A 13,382-nucleotide genomic window follows, 5' to 3' on the forward strand; every position below is an offset into this window, starting at 1 on the left:
GTGGCTGGCGCCTTAGCCGGTTGAGCTATAGGCGCCGAGCCTAAACATCAATTTTTAATTCAACATATCAATATGTTGTTTATCATATTGCTTCCTTATTCATCAGTGAAATATGTCTTTAATTTCACCTTTATAATAATATAGTTTTTCTAATTTTACTATCAGGGGTATCCAGACTAAGTAGAATGACTTGGAAGTATTTCTATTTCTATTGTCTATGAGACTTGGTGTGATCTGTTTTATTTTTTTTAAGAACTTATTTTTTCTTGTATTTATATATATTAGTCGTCTATTTTTTTTAGACTGTGGTAAAAACATAATAAGGAAAAAATTTGTTTGCTATTTGTATTTTGTCTTGCGTATTCTGTAACAAACAAGTAGTAAATGATTATGTATTAAAAAAATTGCACAGCTCTTGTTAACGCTATATTGATAGGTAATTTCTATTTTGGTTGCTGATACAATGCTATCTTTCTTTTTCTAATATTATTTTGTAATTCTTTTTTACATAGGAATATAATTGATTTTGTATAGTTATTTTGAAGTTAGCTATATTGCTGAATTTTTCTATTGTCTTTGGTAACTTGCAAGTAACTTGGAAGTAATGAACTTTGTATTTGTTTTACAAACTATTGGGATTTTTAAATTATCATAATTGTACTAGCTAGGATCTTCAACTTTACTAGGATTGGTAGTAATAAGTACACTTATCTCATAATTGACTTGTAGATAATACTTTTGTTTTCTCACAAAATTGATATATTTGTCCCAATATTATCGTCAATGATTATGCCAATGTTTGCCTATAGTTGATGTTCTGTAAATATTCATGGAATAAAGGAGCCTGAAATAAAAAAAAAAAGGTTCTGAACAATTATTACAAAAAACTATATTCCCAGAAATATGAAAATATAGAGGAGATGAATCAATATCTGGAAGCATAATACCTTCCAAAACTCAGCCAGAAAGATTTAGAAATCTTAATTAGACCAATATTAAGTACTGAAATAGCATCAATTATACAAAATCTTCCCCCAAAAGATAAGCCCTGGACCACACGGTTTCACACTGGAATTTTATCAAACCTTCAAAGAGGAACTAGTTCCTCTAATGCATAAACGTTTTCCAAATATAAAGAAGAAAACCTCCCAACACATTCTATGAAGCAAATATCACCCTGATCTCCAAACCAGGAAAGGACCCAACAAAAAAGGAAACCAAAGACCAATATCATTAATGAATATAGATGTAAAAATTCAACAAGATACTAACAAACAGAATACAACAACACATTAAAAAGGTTGTACACCATGATCAAGTGGGTTTTATCCCAGAGGGACAAGATTGGTTTAACATATGCAAATTATGACTATAATATACTACATAAATAGAATAAAAAAATAAAGACCATATGATTCTTTCAATTGATGCAGAAAAGGCCTTTTTACAATATCCAATATCCTTTCATGAGAAAAACACTCAAGAAAATAGGCTTAGAAGGAAAATTCTTTTAAGCTAATAGAGGCTATCTACAGCAAACCCACAGCCAATAACATATTGAATGGAGTAAAAGTTAAAGCATGTCCACTCAAATCTGGAACTAGAAAAAGATACCCACTGTCTCCACTGCTATTTAACATAGTTTTGAAAGTCTTAGCCATCACAATCAGGCAAGAGAATGCAATCAAAGGAATCCAAATGGGGACAGAGAAGGTCAAACTGTCACTCCCTGTAGATGACATGATTTTCTACCTGAAAACCCCAGGGCCTCAACTACAAAGTTCTTAGAAATGATCAAGGAATATAGCAGAGTCTCAGGATACAAAATGGATACATACCCACGAATCAGTAGCCTTCGTATACACCAACAATTGTGAAGCTGCAAACAAAATCAAAGATTCTAGTTTGATTTTACTATAGCACCAAAGAAGACAAAAGACCTGGAAATATATCTAGCAAAATTCATGAAAAATCCTATAAAGAGAATTATGAGACTCTGAGAAAGGAAATTGCAGAACATGTCAACAAATGGAAGATCACGCCATGCTCATGAATGGGAAGAATCAACATTTTTAAAATGGCCATACTAACCAAAGAAATCTATAGATTTAATGCAATTTCCATTAAAGCACCAATGTCATACTTGAAAGATCTTGAAAAGTACTTCGATTCATATAGAACCAGAAAAAACCTCAAATAGCAAATACAATTCTTAGAAATAAAAACAAATCAGGAGTCATCCTGTTGCCAGATTTTAGGTTGTATTACAAGGCTATAGTGATCAAAACAGCATAGTACTGTCACAAAAATAGAGACACGGGTCTATGGAATACGAGAGAGAATGTAGAGATGAATCCAGCCACATATCATCATTTAATCTTTGATAAGCCTAACAAAAACATGCAATGGGGAAAAGAATCCTTGTTTAACAAATGGTTCTGGGAGAACTGGTTATCTATATGTAGAAGACTGGAACTGGACCTGTGCCTCTCACCACTGACAAAAATTGATTCTCACTGGATGAAGATTTAAATTTAAGACATGAAACAATAAAAATTCTAGAAGAGAGTGTGGAGAAAACACTTGAAGTTACTAGGCTGGGAAAAAAACTTCCCGAGGAAGAGACCCTAGCAAATGCAGCAACACCAAAAATAAATAAATGGGACTTGATGATGCTAAAAAGCTTTTGCACAGCTATGAGTACCTCAAACAAAGAAAACAGACAGCCCTCAGAATGGGAGAAGATTTTTGCGTGTTATGAATCTGACAAAGTACTAACTTATAAATCTGATAAAGTACTGACAACTAAGAATGTACAGAGAACTCAGATTAAACAATAAGAAAAGTGAAAATAACCCTCTCTGTAAATGGACAAGAGATTTGAACAGAAACTTCTCTGAGGATGACACATGGTTAACAAACACATGAAAAAATGCTCATCATTATTAATCATCAGAGAAATGCAAATCAAAACCACTAAGATATCACCTAACCCAAACAAGATTAGCCCACATCACAATGTCCCAAAATACCAGATGCTGGTGTGGATGTGGAGAGAAGGGAACACTTCTATACTGCTGGTGGGATTGCAAACTAATACAGTCTTTTTGGAGATAAGTATGGAGAATCCTTAAAGATCTAAATGTAGACCTTTCATTTGACCTTTTAATTCCATTACTAGGGATCTACCCAGAAGAACAAAGAACACTTTGACACAAAGACATCAGCACTAGAATGTTTATTGTGGCTCAATTCATAATTGCCAAGTCGTGAAAGCAACCTAAGTGCCCATTAATCCACGAATGTATCAACAAACTGTGGTATATGTATGCCATGGAATATTATCCAGCCATTAAAAAAGATGGAGACTTTACAGCTTTTACATTTATGTGGATGGAGTTGAAATAGATTCTTCTTAGTAAAGTACTGCAAGAATGGAAAAATAAATATCCAATGTACTCCATACTAATATGAAATCAATATATAAACAATTACAAATGTTTTTAAGAACAATAAACACTAATAAAGTCCAGTTTGGGGATAGAGGGAAGTGGGGGGGATGTATGGCAGAAGGAGGAAGAGCATGAGGTGGGACCTCACCTAATGTGCACATTGTGAGGGTGTATAACACACCCCCTGGGTGAGGGGCTCTTCTGCAAATGGAATTTTACCCTAGAAGTGAGAACAATGTAACCTAAAAATTATACCCTCATATTAATTTGAATAAAGTTTTAAATAAAAAAAGATCATTTCTAACTACTACCAAAACTCTATGCCCAGAAATTTGACAATGTGGAGAAAATGGACCAATAGTTGGAATCACACCATTTTCCCTAGACTTAACCAGAAATAGATTCTTGGCCAGACCAATACCAAGCACTGAGATGGCAGAAATAATAACAAAGCTTCCAACAAAAAAAATGTCCTAGACCAAATGGCTTCACATCAGAATTCTATTACATCTTCAAAGATGAGCTTGTGCCTATACTGCAGAACCTATTCCAAAACATTGCAAAGAAAGGAACCTTCCCCAACACATTCTATGAAGTAAACATTACCTTGATTCCACAACAGAAAGGCATCTAACTAAAAAGGAGAACTACAGGCCAAATTCACTAATGAATATCTATGAAAAAATACGCAACAAAATCTTAGCAAATAGATTGCAGTTACACATTAAAAAAATCATATATCACATTCAAGGAGGCTTCATCCAAGGGATTCAGGGCTGGTATAACATACACAGATCTATAAATGTAACACACCGTATCAATACAAGCAAAAACAAAGACCATATGATCCTCTCAGGAGATGCAAAAAAAGCATTTGGCAAAATTCAGCATCCTTTTCTAACAAGACACTTAAGGAAATAGGCATCGGGGGCACATTTCTTAAGGTGATTGAAGCCATCTGTGACAAACCCACAGCTAACATCATACTGAATTGAGTAAAACTGAAAGCTTTTCTACTTAGAACTGGAAGCAGACAATGATGTCCACTATAACCACTATTATTCAATATTGTTCTGGAAGTTCTAGCCAATGCAATAAGGCAAGAGAAGAATATTAAGGGCATCTGAATGCTACAGGGAGAACTGGATAACCATATGTAAAACTCGACTCACATCTTTCACTATTTACAAAAATTGACTCAAGATGAATACAAGATTTAAATCTAGGACATGGAAAGATAAAAATCTTAGAGGAAAGTGTCGGGAAGACTCTTGATGATATTGATATGACAAAGGCTTCAGAGGCCATAGAACAGCAATGAAATTTAACAAATGGGACTTAATTAAGCTGAAAAGCTTTTGCACAGCTATGGATACAACAAGTAAAGCAAAAATACAACTTTCAAAATGGGAAAAAGATAATTGCAGGGTATGAATCTGACCAAGGGTTGATTACTAGAATCTATGGAGAACTCAAATTAGTCAAAAAGAAAAAAACATCCTATCTACCACTGGGAAAGATATATGAACAGAACCTTCTCCTATGAAGATAGAAGAATGGCTAACAAACATTTGAAAAAATGCTCATCATCCCTGATTGTCAGATAAATGCAAATCAAAACCACCCTGAGATACCACCTAACCACAGTGAGAATAGCCACATCACAAAGTCTTAAAGCTACGATAGTGGCATGGATGTGGAGAGAAGGGAACACTTTTACATTATTGGTGGGACTGCAAACTAATACAACCTTTTTGATAGGAAGTATGGACAATCTTCAAAAAAACATCAGTCCTCCCATTTAAGTCTGCAATTCCATTACTAGGCATCAACCCAGAAGAAAAAAATCATTTTATCATAGAGACATTTGCACTAGATTATTTATCCTAGTTCAATTTACAATCACCAAAATCTGGAAACAACCTAAATGCCTATCAACCTAGGAATATATACCATGGTATAAGTATGTCATAGTTTGTTAAGCCATTAGAAAAGAAGGAGACTTTACATCATTTGCATTAAGCTGGATAGAGTTGGAATACATCTTCTGAGTAAAGTATTATAAGAATGGAGAAGAAAGAACCCAATGTACTCAATTCTAATATGAAGCCAGTAGACTATCTAATACATACCCACATAAGAGAAAAATTCAAATCAATTCAAGGTGGGGGGCAGGAGAATGAGGGAGGGAGATGGAGATTACAGATTAAGGCATACCTTTTGGGGGCAGGACACAATGTTAAGAGGGACTTTACCTAACAAATGCAAGCAGTGTAACCTAATTCTGTGTATCCTCTGTCAATCTGAAACAATTAAAAATAAATAAATAATAAAAAATAATTTATACATATAGGTCACAGTGGTATGACTGACATGTTGCCCATCCTTGAGAGGCTGACCATCTATTTGAGAGAGATGGCACATGTAACCAGGATAGGCAACAAAATGACATTGCATATGCTATCATATACTACATGCAAAAGGAGAGGTATATGCAATATGTTCTTTTGAAATTAGAGACATCTAAGAGGAGACTTCTTCAAATATGGGGACTGATAAATAGTAGGAATGACTGTTGAGGTGATAGGTAGAGGCTGTGGAGGGTCCTGAATGTCAGACCCAGGAATTTTGACTTTATCCTGTAAGGAATAAGGAGCCATATTCTGATAGGAAAGCTTTATAGGAAAGCAAAATCTATAACTGACAAGTAAGGAAAAGAATGAAGAATGCACACTCATTGAGGTTTATTATTAATCGATCACACCCTCTCACAAAAATATCCCTTAATACCACAAATAGAGAATATGTTTATCTCTAACAATGTACTGAACTGGAAATCATTTAAAATTAGATAGACTTGGGCTTAAGTTCCACTATTTACCAGATGTGTTAACTGTGGGCAAGTTACTTAACCTTTCTGAGGTTATTGGTGAAAGTCGGACCATAATACCTTCTCCAGAATTGTTATAAATATTAAATGAGACAATGTATGTAAACATAATCAATAATCACTGTGTATGACATATGGTAGGTATAAAATAATTGTTGGCTTTCTTCCTTTGAAGGGTTATTTAAATATAAATTATCTTGTTTGTTTGATTTAGATCTGACTCAAACCAATAAATTTAGCTTCTTTCTAAGAGCTCAATTAAAAGCCTTTTGGGGGTGGTGCCTGTGGCTCAGTGAGTAGGGCGTCAGCCCCATATACCGAGGGTGGTGGGTTCAAACCTGGCCCCAGTGAAACTGCAACAAAAAAATAGCTGGGCATTGTGGTGAGTGCCTGTAGTCCCAGCTACTCGGGAGGCTGAGGCAAGAGAATCACCTAAGCCCAGGAGTTGGAGGTTGCTGTGAGCTGTGATGTCACAGCACTCTACCGAGGGTGATAAAGTGAGACTCTGTCTCTAAAACAAAACAAAACAACAACAACAACAACAACAAAGAAATAAAAAAAAATTTAAAAAAGCCTTTTGGTAAAATTTATTTGAAAGAATGGCTAAAATTGAGCTTCACAATTGTGTTTATATTTTTCCATGACATCCCTATCTGTAGTACTTTGCTATTCTTGTTGAAATCAAACAAATACCAATGGAAAAAGAGTCATGCCATAGGGGTCCCTTTTCCCCCTTCGCACTTCATATATTTCTGCTTTTCAGCTTCAACAGGCCACAAAATAATTTACAAACTAAAACTTTGTATCTTGCCAAATACACCTGTAGTTAATTTCACAGTAAGTCTTGCCAAATAAATATTAATGAAATAGTCTTTCTTTATTCAATCATGATGTTGACTAAACAGAATACTGGCACTATAACCCACCGATTTAGTGACTCAGTCTTGGTGTCCGCAATTTTACTACCTGAATCTGAACCCAACCTGGTTTGTGACACTCCAGAGTACTCAAAGAGTTAGGACAAATGACGTTATCTAAGAATGATCCATTAAGAGGAGTTTCTTTTTTTTATTGTTGGGGATTCATTCAGGGTACAAAGAACCAGGTTACATTGATTGCATTTGTTAGGTAAAGTCCCTCTTATACTTCTGTCCCACACCCAAAAGGTGTACCACACACAGTGACCCCACCCACTCCCTCCTTTTCTCTCTCTGTTCTCCCCATCCCCCACCTCCCACTGCGTACTAGGTCATTAATTGTCCTTATATCAGAATTGAATACATAGGATTCTTGCTTCTCCATTCTTGTGATGCTTTACTAAGAATAATGTGTTCAACTTCTGTCCAGGTTAATAGAAAAGATGTGAAGTCTCCATCTTTTTTAGTGGCTGAATAGTATTCCATGGTATACATATACCACAGATTGTTAATCCATTCCTGGGTTGGTGAGCATGTAGGCTGTTTCCACATTTTGACAATTGTAAACTGAGCTGCAATAAATAGTCTAGCACAAGTGTCCTTATGGTAAAAGGAATTTTTTTTCTTCTAGGTAGATGCCCAGCAATGAGATTGCAGGATCAAATGGGAGGTCTAGTTTGAGTTCTTTGAGGGTTCTCCATACTTCCTTCCAAAAAGGTTGTATTAGTTTACAGTCCCACCAGCAGTGTAAAAGTGTTCCCTTCTCTCCATATCCATGCCAGCATCTGCAGTTTTAAGATTTTGTGATGTGGGCCATTCCCACTGGGGTTAGATGATATCTCAGGGTGGTTTTGATTTGCATTTCTGCAATTATTAGGGACAATGAGCATTTTTTCATATGTATGTTAGCCATTGATCTGTCTTCTTTAGAGAAGGTTCAATTCATCTCTCTTGCTCATTAACATAAGGGATTGTTGGCTTTGTTCATGTTGATTAATTTGAGTTCTCTGTAGATCCTAGTTATCAAGCTTTTTTTCTGATTCAAAATATGCAAATATCATTCCCCATTGTGTAGGTTGTCTATTTGCATTGGTTCTTGTCTCCTCAGGTAAAAGAAGCTTTTCAGTTTAATTATGTCCCATTTGTTTATTTTTGTTGTTGTTGCAATTGTCATGGGAGTCTTCCATCAGTCCTTCCCCAGGCTGATAGCTTCAAGTGTTTTCCCCACACTTTCTTTGAGGATTTTTATTGTTTCATGCCTTTGATTTAGGTGTTTTATCCATCTTGAATCAATATATTTTTGAGTGGAGATATGTCTGCATCCAGTTTCATTCTTTTACATATGGATATCCAGTTCTCGCAGCACCATTTATTGAATAGGTATTCTTTCCCCTACTGTATGTTCTTGCTTATCAAAGATCAAGTAGCTGTAAGATGTTAATTTAATCTCCTGTTTTTCTATTCGGTACAGATGTCTATGTCTCTATTTTTGTGCCAATACCATTCTGTTATGGTCACTATGGCCTTGTAGTACAGCCTAAAATCTGGTAGGCTGATGCCCTTAGCTTTGTTTTTATTACTAAGAATTGCCTTGGCTATATGGGTTTTTCCCTGGTTCCATACAATATGAAGAATTATTTTTTTGTTTCATGAAAGTATGATGTTGGTATTTTAACAGGGATGGCATTGAATCTGTAGATTGCTTTGGGAAGTATAGATATTTGAACAATGTTAATTCTTCCCAGCCATGAGCATGATATGTCCTTTCATTTCTTAATATCTTCTGCTATTTCTTTTCTTAGGGGTTTGTACTTTTCTTTATAGAGGTCCTGCACCTCTTTTGTGAGGCATATTCCTAGGCATTTCATTTTCTTTGAAGCTACTGAGAAGGGAATATGCCCCTAATTTTAGCTTCGTATCTTGGCTCTTATTGACAAATATAAAGGCTACTGATTTGTGGAAATTGATTTTATATCCTGAGATATTACTGTATTTTTTGATCACTTCCAAAAATCTTGTGGTTGGGTTTTTGGGGCTCGCTAAATATAAGACCATATCATCAGCAAAGAGGGAGTGTTTCACTTCCTCTGCCTCCATTTGGATGTCATTTATTTCCTTCTCTTGCCTAATTATATTGGCTAGAACTTCCAGCCCTATGTTGAGTAGTAGTGGTGGTAGAGGACACCTTGTCTTGTTCCAGTTCTGAGTGGAAAAGCTTTCAGTTGCACTCCATTCAGTGTAATATTAGCTGTGGGTTTGTCCTAGATGGCTTCAATCAGTTTAAGAAATGTGCCACCAATGCATATATTCTTCAGAGTTCTAATTAGAAAAGCATGTTTAATTTTATCAAATGCTTTTTCTGCATCTATTGAGAGAATCATATGGTCTTTTTTTTTTTTTGCTTCTGTTGACATGGTGCATTACATTTACAGATTTTCATATTTTTTTTTTTTTGAGACAGAGTTTTAAGCTGTTACCCTCGGTAGAGTGCTGTGGCATCACAGCTCACAGCAACATCAGACTCTTGGGCTTAAGAGATTCTCTTGCTTCAGCCTTCCAAGTGGCTGGGATTACAGGCACCCACCACAATGCCTGCCTATTTTTTGGGTGTAGTTGTCATTGTTGTTTGGCAGGCCTGGGTTGGATTTGAACCTGCCAGCTCTGGTGTATGTGGCTGGCACCCTACCTGCTTGAGCTACAGGCACTGAGCCAAGAATTTGCATCTGTTATACCAGCCTTGCATCCCTGGGATGAAGCCTACTTGATCGTGATGTATGAATTTTTAAATGATAAGCTGTAAAGTATTGGCTAGGATTTTATTGAGAAATTTTGCACTCATAGTCATTAATGACATTGGTCTGTAGTTCTCCTTTTTAGTAGGATCTTTTCCTGGTTTTGGTATCAGTCTGATATTTGCTTCATAGAATCTATTGGGGAAGAGTCCTTCCTCCTCAATTTTTTGGAATAATTTCTGCAATATGGTATAATTTCTTCTTTGAAGGATGATAGAATTCTGGTGTGAAGCCATCTGGACCAGGGCATTTTTTTTGTTGGGAGATTTTTTATAGTTTATTTTATCTCAGTGCTTGAAATTGGTCTGTTCAGAAAATCTATTCTTCTTGATTAAGACTAGGGAGAGAGTGTAATTCCAATTATTGATCTATAACCTTCACATTGTCAAATTTCTGGGCATAGAGTTCTTGTAGTATTCAGAGATAATCTGTTGTTGTTTCCCCTTTATGATTCCTGATTGAGGTTACTAGAGATTTTACCTTTCTGTTTCTAGTTAGTCTGGCTAAAGGTTTATCTATTTTATTTACTTTTTTAAAAAACCAACATTCTGTTTTGTTAATTTTCAATGATTTTTTTTTGGTTTAGTTTCATTTTTTTCAATTTACTCAATCTCTGACTTAATTTTGGCTATTTTTTATCTTCTGCTGGGTTTAGGGTTAGATTGTTCTTTTTCCAATTCCATAAGATGGTTTGTGATTGTGCTGATGTGCTCACTTACCGTTTTTCAAATGTAGGTTTCTAGCATAATTAATTTTCCTCTCAGGACTGCTTATGCTGTATCCTAGAGGTTTTGGTAACTTGTGTCTTCATTGTTGTTATGTTTGAGGAAATTAACAAATTCCTCTTTTATCTCTTCCTGAACCCAACTATCATTCAGCATAATGTTGTTTAGTTTCCAAGACACTGTGCAGGGATGAACGTTTTTGTTGGAGTTGAGCTTCACCATTATATCCTTGTGATCTGAGTAGAGACATGGTATAGTTTCTGTTCCTTTAATTTTGGTGAGGTTAGATTTGTATCCTAGGATGTGATCTGTTTTGGAGTATGTGCCATGAGCCTATGAGAAAAAAGTATATTCTTTTGCTTTGGGATAGTGTGTTATCTGTATTTCTATCAATCCCATTTGTTCTAGGGTCATGTTTAGGTCCTTTGTATCCTTGTTTAGTTTCTGTTTAGAGCAGTTGTTCTCAACCTTCCTAATGCCACAACCCTTTCAAATAGTTCCTGTGGGTTGCGACTCACAGGTTGAGAACTGCTGGTTTAGAGCACATCTCCAGTTATGTTAGAGGGGGGTTGAAGTGTCTGACTATTAAGGTGTTATGGGATATTATATCGCTCAGACCTCTCATGGTGTCTTTAAAAAATTTGAGAGCATTTAAGTTAGATGCATAAGTGTTTGTATTCTTAACTAAAGTTGCTTTGAATCCACTTGTATCTGAGAATAAGATTGCAACCCCTCTTTCTGATTTACATTTGCTTGAAATATTGTTTTCCGTCCCTTAATCCTGAGTCTTGATTTGTCCTTCAGGGCAAGGTGTGTCTCCTGGAGACAGCATATGGATAGCCTGTGTTTTTTTTGTTTTTTTTTTTTTTTATCCAATCAACCAGTTTGTACCTCTTCAGTGGGGAATTCAATGCACTGACATTTATTGTTTAAGTATGTTGAAGGTGGATGGCCATGCTCTTCTGGTTTAGGAAGTTTCAGTTGAAACGTCTGCTGTCATCCTAATGGCTCTGCCCTTGTAGGTCAATTTGCACTCATTCCTAGCTGCTTGCAGAATTTTCTACTTCATCTTGACTTTGGACAGGTTTATTACAATGTGTCTTAGACAGGCTCTGTTTGAATGGATATGATCTGGGGTTCGATATCCATCTGGAAGGAGTGTCTCAGGATCTTTAGAACAACTTGAGAAGTTTTCATTAATTATACTCTTCAGTAGGGCTTCCATACCTTTGGGACAATATTCTTCCCCTTCAGGGAATTCCTATTATCTATATGTTTGAATGCTTCATGGCTTCTTATAGTTCTCTAAGTGCCTGCCCTGCTGTCTCTCTCTTCTTTTCTGACTCTGTAACTACCCATGTTAACTGAAAGACTTTATTCTCTAACTCTGATATTCTTTCTTCTCCATGGTGTAATCTATTTTTGATACTTTCTATTGCTTCTTTACATTCCCTGATTGTCTCCTTAATTTCTTTGAGCTCATCTATGTTTTCTATATTCTACATATTTCTCGTCTGACTTTTGGTTCTGTCTTTTTGTATTTTCTCATCTATTCCTTTTATTGTCTTAATCATCCATATTTTAAATTCCCTTATGTGAGATCCATTAATTCTTTATAGGATAAGTCTTCTATAAAAGCTGCCTCATGGTCCCTTGGAGGTTGCTCTATCTTGGTTCTTCATGGTGCTGCCTTTTCCTTTTGGTTCCTCCTCATGTGTGCTTTCTTCTTGTTCACTTCCCTGTGCACCTTTTTTCCTTCTCACTTCCTCCTTTGCTTCAAGTTACCTTGTTTCAGAGTTCAGGTGAGGAAGAGGTCTCTAGGTATGGGGTCAGAAGTTAGAGGAGGGTTGGAGCAACAAAGAAGAAGCAAGAGGAAAGGGGGGAAAAAGGAGGAAAAAATAAGGAAAGAGTAAGGGAATACAAAAGGAAAGTAGAAGAAATGAAAGAAAAGAAAAAGGGAATAATAGAAGAAAATTGAAAAACAGGAGAGAGGGAGGACAGGAAGGAAGGATGAGAGTGATAGAAGAAAAATGTTATTGTTTAGCATGGTGCTAAAGCCACACCTATAGCTCAAGGGTTTTGGGAGCTGTGCTCAGTGGTGTTCTCTAAATCAGGCTCTCCTTACCAGCCCAAACACAGCCAAACTCTTCCCCTGCCAAATTTAGGAACAGAAAGAAAAAGAGCAGGCACAAAAAACAAGAAGGAAAACTTGAGCAGGGATGAAAAAAAAGAATGAAAAATAGAAAAGTTCTGTAGCATGATCTTCCTAATAATTTCTTCCTGGGGCCAATGGTGGAATGTTATCCTGGCCTCCTTGTGCCAGACCATTGCTAAGGTTTACCTGCCAGATCACAGCCCTGTCAGAACCACTCTCAGCAAAGAAAAGGTGGAAAAAGAAGAAGAGAAAGAATATAAATAAATAAAAAATAAAAAATTGAAAAAAGGAGAAAAAGAAAAAATATTAAAATAAGAATAGACAAAGTAAATTAAATGCACTGTCAAATCAAATAAAGGAGAGAGACGGATGAGGAATAAAGAAATAAGATAACAAACCAAGAAGAAAGACAAAGAAGAGAGAAAAAAGGTGAGGAGAATATCTTAGCTAA

General features: G+C 35.8%; 1 protein-coding gene across 3 annotated transcripts in view; it reads right to left on the reverse strand.

Annotated features, from left to right (window-relative positions):
* The window catches only part of PHKA1 (phosphorylase kinase regulatory subunit alpha 1), a 404,208-nt gene that overhangs the window by 80,728 nt on the left and 310,098 nt on the right, over nucleotides 1–13,382 (reverse strand). The window lies entirely within an intron of this gene.

Source organism: Otolemur garnettii, unplaced genomic scaffold (assembly GCF_000181295.1).
Source record: "Otolemur garnettii isolate 467f Iridium unplaced genomic scaffold, OtoGar3 scaffold00295, whole genome shotgun sequence".
NCBI lineage: Eukaryota > Metazoa > Chordata > Mammalia > Primates > Galagidae > Otolemur > Otolemur garnettii.